Here is a 12,827-nt window from a genome sequence, read left to right on the forward strand (position 1 = left end):
AAAGGGCAGGCCTTAAGGCCAATTTATACTTCTGCGTCGAGTGTACGCCGTAGGCTACGCCGTAGGCTACGCGCGTAGCCGACGCCGTCGTGAGCATTTATACTTCTGCGCTGTTGTCTGCGTCAATGTGCAATTCCACATGCAGACACTAGAAGGCAGTGTCCTCGGGCATGTTGGTGTAATCAAGACAACAGCCGAAGAAGAAGCTGCTTGATGTGTAGAATCTGTACATTCATGTCGGAATATCAGCAGCAGTGAGAGAGCGGCTTTTCTTGCAGCTTGAGTTGTTGTATCTAATACAAATTAAGCATCTCTAGTTGATTAGTAAAGTTAAATAAGGCGATCTGGCGCTGGAATGCATTTGTGAAACTATGCGGAGCTCGTGGCCGCTGTTTTCAGCAGCGGTGGCTCAGCAAGCGATTGTTGTTGCGGAGACTTCATTCACGAAATATACCCGAATGTGTCCCTGTTCTTGATATACAATTACTGATTAACATCTTTGGTTTTAATGAGAAAATAAATAAACTATACTCAGCGGATCTATGTATTTATTTACTACCATAAAGAATCGCTGGACTGCAAAATAGTGTGTTATAGCAGACGTAAGGAACTATCATCCAATTTCTGGACACACACACACACACACACACACACACACACACTCCTATCGCAGATTTTTTATTTATTTATTGACCTGAGGGAAGGGTTCTGGCAGACCAATCACAGCGCTTGCGTTCCGCGTAGAATTGACGCGTTGTTACATTTTTGGAGAGGTGCGCGTCAGGCTACGGCGTAGGGTACGGCGTATCCAACGCGTCTATGCGTAGGGTACGCCGTACCCTCTGCGTGCACTCGACGCAGAAGTATAAATTGGCCTTTAAGGTAGCCAATGATGTGCTGTGTTTTATTCAAAACTGTCCCACTGTCACCCTCAAGGCCCATTTATACTTCTGCGTCGAGTGTACGCCGTAGTGTACGCCGTAGGCTACGCGCGTAGCCGACGCCGTCGTGAGCATTTATACTTCTGCGCTGTTGTCTGCGTCAATGTGCAATTCCACATGCAGACGCTAGGAGGCAGTGTCCTCGGGCATGTTGGTGTAATCAAGACAACAGCCGAAGAAGAAGCAGCTTGATGTGTAGAATCTGTACATTCATGTCGGAATATCAGCAGCAGTGAGAGAGCGGCTTTTCTTGCAGCTTGAGTTGTTGTATCTAATACAAATTTAGCATCTCTAGTTGATTAGTAAAGTTAAATAAGGCGATCTGGCGCTGGAATGTGTTTGTGAAATCATGCAGAGCTCGTGGCCGCTGTTTTCAGCAGCGGTGGCTCAGCAAGCGATTGTTGTTGCGGAGACTTCATTCACGAAATATACCCTAATGTGTCCCTGTTCTTGATATACAATTACTGATTAACATCTTTGGTTTTAATGAGAAAATAAATAAACTATATTCAGCGGATCTATGTATTTATTTACTACCATAAAGAATCGCTGGACTGCAAAATAGTGTGTTATAGCAGACGTAAGGAACTATCATCCAATTTCTGGACACACACACACACACACACTCCTATCGCAGATTTTTTATTTATTTATTGACCTGAGGGAAGGGTTCTGGCAGACCAATCACAGCGCTTGCGGTCCGCGTAGAATTGACGCGTTGTTACATTTTTGGAGAGGTGCGCGTCAGGCTACGGCGTAGGGTACGGCGTATCCAACGCGTCTATGCGTAGGGTACGCCGTACCCTCTGCGTGCACTCGACGCAGAAGTATAAATTGGCCTTCAAGGCCAATTTATACTTCTGCGTCGAGTGCACGCAGAGGGTACAGCGTACCCTACGCATAGACGCGTTGGATACGCCGTAGCCTGACGCGCACCTCTCCAAAAATGTAACAACGCGTCAATTCTACGCGGACCGCAAGCGCTGTGATTGGTCTGCCAGAACCCTTCCCTCAGGTCAATAAATAAATAAAAAATCTGCGATAGGAGTGTGTGTGTGTGTGTCCAGAAATGGGATGATAGTTCCTTATGTCTGCTATAACACAATATTTTGCAGTCCAGCGATTCTTTATGGTAGTAAATAAATACATAGATCCGCTGAGTATAGTTTATTTATTTTCTCATTAAAACCAAAGATGTTAATCAGTAATTGTATATCAAGAACAGGGACACATTAGGGTATATTTCGAGAATGAAGTCTCCGCAACAGCAATCGATTGCTGAGCCACCGCTGCTGAAAACAGCGGCCACGAGCTCCGCATGATTTCACAAACACATTCCAGCGCCAGATCGCCTTATTTAACTTTACTAATCAACTAGAGATGCTTAATTTGTATTAGATACAACAACTCAAGCTGCAAGAAAAGCCTCTCTCTCACTGCTGCTGATACTCCGACATGAATGTACAGATTCTACACAACAAGCTGCTTCTTCTTCGGCTGTTCTCTTGATTACACCAACATGCCCGAGGACACTGCCTTCTAGCGTCTGCATGTGGAATTGCACATTGACGCAGACAACAGCGCAGAAGTATAAATTGGCCTTCACACTGAAGACACCTGTTGATGAAGTGCTCCAGAAATTGCTCTAATAACCTCATTTCTAAACATCTCTCCTGAAGAGGTTTTTTTTTGCAGCATCTCTGGAAACTAAATGAGATTTGTATGCACAAATCTACTTTGTCTAATATATTTTTACTGTAAATTGAGAAAATATCAATGTTTCCATTTGGCAACGCTGTGCCACAGTGGAATTGCAGTAATGTATTTCCTCATTGGGATTTTTTATAGATAGTAGCATCAATAATATAATTGGTATTATTTACAGTTTCAAAATAAATGGGGATAACCCATGCTAAACCTAACGATCTGCTAGGGATATTTGAATACATTGGAACATCCACAGTATTATTCTAAAAGGTGATCAAATTAAACATCTTCCAGCTGATTCAATCTTAGATTACCTGTTTGTCAAAAACATGGCTTCATAAAAACTCCATATCTTCTGCCTTATACATGTAATCTCAATAAATTAGAATGTCGTGGAAAAGTTAATGTATTTCAGTAATTCAACTTGAAAGATGGAACTAATATATTATATAGACTCTTTGCATGCAAAGTGAGATATTTCAAGCCTTTCTTTTTGTTATAATTTTGATGATTATGGTTTACAGTTTATGAAAACCCCAAATTCAAAATCTCTGATTATTACATGAAATAATAATAAAAAAAGATTTTAACCCTTTAAGACCTAAGGGTTTTTTACAATTAATTTTCCGCCTGGTGTTATTTACTAAAAAAGCTTGTAAAACATCAACCCTGTTGTGCACAGACAATTGACACACCTCTTTTTTTTCAAGACAAGCTGCACTGTCAGTATTTTTGTGTTGCATTGATGTCACCTGAATGTAAAATAAGTTATGGGACCATAAATACAAATGAAAACATAAAACGGAAATTGAATCACTCAAATATTTATTGAAAACACACACAAATAAATAAAAGCTAAGCATATTTCCTCTGGAAAACAGTTTGTTCAAGTCTTTGGAGTCCTGGAACTCAGGAATAAACATGATAACTTATACAGAACCAAAACTATTTACATTTTTCCAAAAAAAGTCCAGGCGCTTTTGGCCTCTTTGGATTTTGGATATTTACTGGTGCCAAGCCTCAAAACAGTTCCTATCAGGAACTTCTCCACAAACTTTCTTCTCAAACTTTTTCCTCAAACTTTCTCCACAAAACTGCAGCGCGTCTCTCTCTCTCTCTCTCTCCTCAACACTAGCCGTGCGCCTCTCTCTCTCCACAATAACAGAGCTGTGGTAATGCGTAATGACGCACACCAACGTGGATGACGGATCAGCCTGTCATTGGTCAAACCCTCATCCAAAATGGCAGCTAGCATCGCGCTAGCGGCAAAAATGACGGAAAATTTATAAATTATGGACATCAAGTGGATATATCTTGGATGTAAGCGTTTTGATTTATTGCTGAACAACTCCAAAAAGATGCACATGTTCCAGGCTGGATAGAAAACCTTCTGTAAAGGCTACAAAGACACCAAAGACACCCCCGTGATGGCTAGCTCGTTAGCTTTCTGCTGGAAAAAACGGTAAGAAAATCGATAAAAGTTTCATGAAATAATATAGATATTTATCGGAGGTGCCGTGTGACGTCGTGGGCGATGCCGTCGGGCTCTGAGGGTTAAATCCAGAAATATCTGCCTTCTGAAAAGTATAATCATGCATATACTCAGTAGTTGGTTTGGGCCCTTTTTGCATTAATTACTACCTCAATGCGAGCGTGGCATGAATGGTCTCAGCCTGTGGCACTGCTGAGGTGTTATGAAGACCAGGATGCTTCAATAGCGGCCTTCAGCTCTTCCGCATTGTTCGGCCTCATGTCTCTCATCTTTCTCTTGGCAATGCACCCCAAACCAACACAGACTGGAAACTTCACACTGGACTTCAAGCATCTTGGATTGTGTGCCTTTCTATTCTTCCTCCAGACTCTGGGACATTGGTTTCCAAATGAGATGCAAAATTTGCTCTCATCAGAAGAGAGGACTGGACCACTGAGCAATAGACCAGTTCTTTATTTCTTTAGCCCAGGAAAGATGCTTCTGACGACATTTGAAGCCCATGTCCAGGATCCGTCTGTGTGTAATGGCTCTTGATGCAGTAACTCCTCAGTCCACTTCTTGTGAAGCTCCCCCACACATTTGAATGGCCTTTTCCTGACAATCATCTCCAGGCTGCGGTCATCACTGCTGCTTTTGCACCTTTTTCTTACATACTTTTCCCTTCCACTTAACTTTATATTAATGTGGTTTGATATAGCACTTTGAGAACATCCAACTTCTTTTGCAATTACCTTTGGAGGCTTTTCCTCCTTGTGCAAGGTGTCAATGATGGTTTTCTGCACAGCTGTCAGGTCAGCAGTCTCTTCCCCATGATTGTGAATTTGACGCTGTTCCGACGGTCCCTGTTCCGGCGGACTCTGTTCCGGCGGACGCTTTTCCGGCGGACGCTTTTCCGGCGGTCGCTGTCCCGGTGGACCCTGTTCAGGTGGACCCTGTTCCGGTGGTTCGTTTTCCGGTGTTCCGGTGGACCGTGTTCCGGCGGTCCCTGTTCCGGCGGACTCTGTTCCGGCGGACGCTTTTCCGGCGGTCGCTGTCCCGGTGGACCCTGTTCAGGTGGACCCTGTTCCGGTGGTTCGTTTTCCGGTGTTCCGGTGGACCGTGTTCCGGCGGTCCCTGTTCCGGCGGACCCTGTTCCGGCGGTCGCTGTTCCGGCGGACGCTGTTCCGGCGGACCCTGTTCCGGCGGTCGCTGTTCCGGCGGACCCTGTAAACCTTCTGATACAGTAAACCTGCTAATACAGTAAACCTTCTGATACAGTAAACCTGCTAATACAGTAAACCTGCTAATACAGTAAACCTGCTGATACAGTAAACCTGCTAATACAGTAAACCTGCTGATACAGTAAACCTGCTAATACAGTAAACATGCTAATACAGTTAACCAGCTTCTGATACAGTAAACCTGCTAATACAGTAAACCTGCTGATACAGTAAACCTGCTAATACAGTAAACATGCTAATACAGTTAACCAGCTGATACAGTAAACCTGATAATACAGTATAATATTAAAATTAAAATAACAAAAATAATCGTCCACCCCTAGTTCAGGTTTTTTTTGTTTACCTGGATGTTCTGGATGTTAAATATAATTTAAATAGATTTTAAACACTTAAAGCAATATCGTATCGCATATCGAATATCGCATTATTTAACAAGGTATTGCATATCGTATTTTTCTTCAATATCGTCCGTTCAGGCTGATCTTTTTTTTCTCGTTTTGTGAAGTGACATTACAAGGTAATAACAAATCAATAAATAAATCAATAAATCAATAAATAAATAAATAAAAATAAAAAATGAAAATAAATGTGTCTTGTGCGTGACCATGACAACAGGAGATGGTTATCGACCATCCAGTAGTGCTGCAGAGAGCAAGAGGGTTGCCTTGGAGGAAGAAAAACGGGCAAGGCTGACACATGCAGCAAAACACAGGAAGCAGGCCCCTGAACTTACGAGGCCGGGTACAAAGTATCCCATGTTGATGCATTTGTAACCAGTGGGATCTTGAGTTTTCAGTTTTGAGTGTTAATAGATAAGCTAAGATGATTTCCAACATGCTTTTTATCTGGTTGTTGTCTTCTTGTTTTTGTTTTATGTATGTATTCAGCTCCCATATCTATTGAATAATTTTTTGTGTTTTATAAAGGGTTGTTTTGCCCTGCATAAAACACAAAAACTTTTAACCCCTTACCTGTTAGAATTTGTTTTCAGGCAGATGCAAAGATACTTAATAGTGTCTAGAAATGAGCATGAAAAGTAAATTAAAAAAAATTTAAATAAAAAGAAAAACCTTTGAGAATGTTTTCTCTATCCATGTAATGTTCTCACCTTTTTTACCCCTCACCTAGCCTAGAAATCTATACGCACCCTAGTGGCAGAACATTTATTTTGCCGCGAGTGTAGACCTGAGAGCTGGAAAAACCAAACTCTGGTCAGGCCAATGACAGCGTGTGTAGAGTCGGTGGGCGGGGCTTAACATAATGACGGCACGTCACGGCAGAGTTGCGGAGGTTCTGCGTGCTACTCGTAAACAAAGAAGCTGACGAACAGCTGTCTTTTGAATCGGCTTTGGCCGCGACTCTGGAAGACTTGGAGTTAAGCTTTTCTTTGAGAAAAGAACAAAGAACAGCATTCTTAAGAAAAGAAGATATGTTCGAAGTTTTGCCTACCGGATACGGCGAAAGTCTATCAACTAACGTTAGCTCGGCTTCACCTTCTTCTTTGCTTTGGTTGGTTGTGGCGCTCATGGCGCTATCCAATTGCGTGCAGAGGGAATTTGAAAGACAACCGTTTATCCCGCCCCTCGGATTGAGCCCTGATGGTGAGTTTCCAGACCCAAAATCTTGATGTGGGTCTGGCTTGTCAGGCTACCCCTCACCCGTTTGCATCCCTGCAATGTGTATATCATAATGTATTCTCTTCACCATTCAATGTGAATTTATATGAGAATATTCCTAAATGAAATAAGGAAATCTATTCAGTGATTGGTCCATGCCTATGTCGTCATCCAAAATCCCGTTTGTGGCACAGCAAAGTGCCGTGAATCATATTTACGACTGACACTTAAGATTTATTCCTACACATCACTTAAGTTATGACTGAGATGCTTGATAACTAACTTTTCTGTGCACCTTTGAGACAATATTTTTTTACTCTTAAGTCAATTCTTAGCAGCGTTCTTGTGAGTAATTCTCAGAGGCTTGATAAATACAGGCCCAGGTCTGTCTAATGGTTACGGTCCTACTTGAGTTCCAACACAAAACCTTGCCACCTTATACGGAGACTAATGAAGGAGAGAGACCTCGCCCTGTGAACATTTCTTAAGACTAAGTTACTGACTGACAGACACATCTTCACTTCTCTAAGAAATAAGAAGCACATTTGCAACAAAGCAAATCCGAGCAAACTTAAACCTAAAGCAAACTTCTTTGTTTGTCTGCAGGAGAAGCCAAGGGAAATCACAAACAAATCTGGGACAAATAGAAACTCTCCTACTTTGTGAATTCTGTTAAGACGATAGTACACACCAATCAAACTGGAATTCAGGATCCGCCACCTCTTAATCAGCCTTGTCTCTAATGGAGGTCTCTGAATCTAAAGTTAATGCATTTCTGAACTCTCTTAAAGGGCCTCATTTATAAAATTTTGTGTAGAAACTATCCTACGTTTGATCTAAGATCATGGTTGTTTCTCAAACGGAAGGCTACATCCTACAAAGACTTCGTCCTTCCTAGTCTAGTCCTTCTGAGGCTTGTAGGCTAGTGTCCTCCTCAGCAATTAAACACCAGAATGAGACGGTCTAGTAAGTGCGCATGGCTACGTCACACATGTTCCCGCCCCCACAGTCACGTCACGAAAATACTATTGAAACTTAATTTTGGAAAAATACTTTGTATTACAAATCTTTATATTAATTGGCTTTCTATTAATGCAATACAGTGAATGACAGCCGTCTGCGGTCTCCCAGTGGTTTACATTATTGTCAGTTTAGTGTTAGTGATTCATTTACAGCAAAACAAAAGATAACATCTATGCTTTTATGTCCAGAAACATTATTTTTATCTTACATTTCATTATAAACTCAGACAAGCTCAGTCTTGACTCATTTTCCATCAGTTTATTTTTGTGAATTTAAATTTGTGCAAAGGATTGTGGGTGATTAAAAGCTGCGAAGGATACGTTTGATGTATCCTTCAAAACAGGCTGAATAAAGGACGCAAAAGGTCAAACTTAGATGGCCTTCGGCAACGTTTTGATGACGTGGCAGCCGAGATATGCAGCCTTCGTAGGATGCAGCCTTCCGTTTGAGAAACACCCCATTTCTCAAATGTGTGTAAGTGTGATTCGGAAAAAAATTAACGTATGCACACAAAAAAAGTGTGTATGCTTCTCTTTCACATGTGAAATTTATAAATCGCAAATTATCTTGAAATTGTGCGCAGCTGAATGGTTTCAGGTCTCCGCCTTGTAAACGCCCCCTAATTAAGATCATTAATATAATTGTATAGCCTAGATTAGTGTAAATAATTTACACGTGTGGAATCAAAGTAAGCCTATACATGCTAAATAATTTAAAGGGTTACTTCACCAATTAGCATTAAGCTTTGTATCAGTAGAAACCATAGACCGTAAAAAAATATGGACGACGCGACTTCATTGACTTCCGCTGACCAAAGTTGAAGCTTTCATAGGCCCGCTCACGGCGCTGACATCTTGGGACCGAGTCTGCGCAGTAGCAATCTCGGGACCGGAGTTGCGCAGTAGAGAACAGGAAGTAGAGGCGCGATTATCAAAAGCCCGCCCATACTCTGACAGATGCAGAACAATTCATTATGTTGGTGTGAAATAAACAGTTATGGAAGTGTAGAAATTAAAGCTAAAGCTCCAATCTCCTCCCAAAAATCCAGAAAAAGTCCGTTAGTGCCTCAGTGACAAGTTCATTCAGAGAAGCCGTCAATCTCAGCTGTCAATCATGACGTCACACCCCTCGTTTTTATAGCATCAAATAACTCACTAAAACTAAACTTATTTAAAAAACGAACACTTGAAATGAAATTATTGTAATAAAAACTGCCTAAAATGACAGAAACCATCTTTAGGAAACAATTATTTGAAGTGTAATTAAATTGTTTAGTGTGTCTCGCGCCCATTCTAATACATGGAGAGGCGGGGTTTAGGAGCTATACTGGGACCGGCCACCGGGGGGCGATCGAGGCCCGAAAGCTTCAATTTCTGACTGGAGCACTACAGGCTTGGTAGAAACCAGGTAGTATATTCGAATGACTGTGCTTCCCTCCCTCATCTCCCCCTGAGACGAGAGATTTCTGTCTGATTTTTCGTCTGGAAAAAACCTCAGATGACGCAAAAATCATCATTTAGCGTCATCAGAGGCTTTTTTGGCCAGATGCTAGAGACTTCAGCCAGTAGTAGTATGACAAGTTTGTCTAAAGGTACAACACTGAAGCCCATTCTCTCCCTGTACAAGCAGGCCTACAAAGTGTTAGATAGAAAACCCAATACTCACCACCATTGCGATATTTTGGGCAAATATGACATCCTTAGCTGGGAAAATCAAAATACACTGACGGGGGAGAGATATACTTATACAAACTTACTTACTTAAACATACTTAAACACTTATCTCCTGTATAAGTTATACAAAATATAATTTATACAGGAGATCAGAGGTTGAATAAATAAATAACACTTTACTGTCACACACAAAAAAAATATAGTAATTAGATCAGTGGGGAACAAAACAAAACAAAAGGTAAGTAAGCGGAACACAACCACATATTACACCACAGAACCATATAAAACAACAAGAAATATAAAAAGTATTCAATACTGTGACTCAGGTATGATACAGTTCAGTTCATCCAATATGTGTAAAATAGTTTAGTTTGTGTGTGTAATGTAAAAAAAGGTCAGATCCAATCCAATTCAAAAGCATTCACTCTGCTCTGTCAGGTCGTCTGGCTGACGAAGAAGAAATTCACTTTGGATTTGGGTCGCCATCAAATCTTTATCCAATGTCAAACTTTTTTTACTGTAACATAAAACCTGACCAAAACAACTCACCCAAATGTATTCCCTTCAGGTTGTTGTCGTAAACATTAGTATGTCTTTTACTTAAGGTCTTAAAATCAACTTTGAAAACCTTAAAATCAGCATTAATCTCTTCTCAATCTCTCTGCTTCTCGTCTCTGTTTCTGCCGTTACTCTCTCACCTTACAGGGAAGCGTCAATGCAATCCTTATAGGTTTGTTTTTATTCAAATGTTCCTGAACTCTTATTTAATGCGTACTTTTAACACATTTACTTGTGAACAATGAAATATTATATTATCTTTTAAATTATAATGTTAATGTTATCTATTTATTTGTTTATACTCATTTAGGCCATATTTTAATGTGGGTTCCAGATGCTTTTCCGTAAGAGCTTCTTCCGTTGTGGAACACATTTCCAAATGAAATAAGAAACATTCCTTTACACAAAGTCTCAAAGCTTCTAGACAATCAGACACAGGATCATTTCCAAACTATGTAGTTCTTAGCTCATTTAACTATTACTGTTGTTATTTAACTTGCTGCTAACATACTGCATGGCTTGGGTATGTATGGAATATTTTATTAGTATTTTATCAACAGTCTTCTATAGTGCTGGTTTATAATTTAGGTGCATTTTACCATTTTTTTAACTGCGTCTTTAAATATTGTATAGAGATTAACATGATGTTGGCTGTGTTTTATGTTTATTCCTGCATGCCTGCATGTACCTACATAAGGTTTATTTATCATTTTAAAGGTTTCTAACATCTTGCTAAAGGACTGCAGTTGAACATTAGCCAGCTGGCTAACACTGGCACATTTACAGAAATGTTGATTCATGTGTGTTGTCCTTATAAATAAAGAAATGAAACATTTATTTGAAGTGTTTATTGTAGTATAGTTGTATTTATGTATAAATAACACAATTATGTCTTTTCAGAAAATGAATACATTAATACATTAACGGAAAGGGGCAATATGAGTTCCAACCCAGATAGCATGGTCACATTGAAACAATGTTGAGTCAGTGTTGATGCGTCAACGCCAATTACATTGAATTAACGTTACAAAGCGATGTTGTTTTAGCATCACTCTTGCACCCTCAGTTAATGTTGAAGCAATACTGATATTTTAACCACAAATCAATGGTAATAATGTTGATTCAACATTACGAAGTGATATTTTTTCAACACGTCTTTGGCACTGTTGAAACAATGTTGAGATTTTAACCATAAATCAACGGTAATATCATTGATTCAACATTATAAAGTGATATTTTTTCAACATCACTTTTGCACCCATAGGTACTGTTGAAACAACTTTGATATTTCAACAAAAAAAATCAATTGTAATAATCATTGAATCAACATTATGAATTGATGTTAGTTCAATAACACGTTTGCACTCGCATTTAATGTTGAATCAATGGTGAAATAAAAATCAATGGTAATGCTATTGAATCAATATTACACTATCATGGATTCTACATCACTGATGTTGAATCAATATTGAAATTAAGAAAAATAATCAATGGTAATATTGTTTGATCAAGGTTACAATGTGATGTTGATTCTAGATCACTTTTGTTGAAACTGAAAATACAACTGAAATGTAATGACAACATAAAACAATGTTGTTATCTGATGTTCTAAGTTAATGTTGAAACAACTTTAATATTTCAACTTCACTTCAATGGACCATTTCAAATTTGGAGAAAACCCTTTGAAATATAAATGACAGTCTCAGCAGTTGAGTCAATTTATTTTATTTAACGGTTTACCACAATCAGTGACAAAGATATAAAATATCTTTCATTAGAAAAGAAAGGGGGAAAAAATAGGACAAAAGCAATACAACCTTTAGTTTCAGACGTCTGATGTCATTATAACTACAGGTGGTCCAACGGTTCAGGTTTTAAAAATCTGGCTTGCATGAGACGACTGCCTCTTTTCCTTTGGGTTCTCTGAAATCTGAAAAAGAAAGCATGATATTACTTAAGAACAAGTCAATTCAGTTGTCATACATACAGTCACATTCAAGAATGTTAATATAGCCACTAATCAAAATATGATTAACTTAAAAAAGTTGCTCAACACAAAATATTCAAACTATGATTATAGATATAGTAGTATAGTATAGCTAGTAGTTAAGTTCTGAATATTTATTCTATTTTTCTAAAATCTATTAATGCTTCAATATATAAAAAAGTGTGTCTGATTTTCCCCACCGAGTTTATCTCCAGCCTAAATTAAACACACCTGAAGCAGCTGATCGGTCATTAGGATCAATGAGAACTTTAGGCAGGTGTTGAGCAAAACATGTAGAGGAATAAACACCTCTGAGCTATGACCATAGACCATTACATTTTTGTGAAACTACATAGCATTCAAATAACAAATTAATCTTGAAGAATAAAAGAGCTTAGGTTTTCAACTAAAAATTCTTTAAAAGGATAGTTCACCCTGAAATAAAAATTCTGTCATCATTTACTCATCCTCGAGTAGTTCCAAACCTGTATGAGTGTCTTTCTTCTGCTGAACATAAAAGAAGATATTTTAATGAATGTTGGTAACCAGACAGTTGACCGTCACCATTGATTTCTATAGTAGGAAAAAATACTATGGATGTCAGTGGCTG

This window comes from Gobio gobio, assembly GCF_949357685.1.
Source record: "Gobio gobio genome assembly, chromosome: 25".
NCBI classification, from domain to species: domain Eukaryota; kingdom Metazoa; phylum Chordata; class Actinopteri; order Cypriniformes; family Gobionidae; genus Gobio; species Gobio gobio.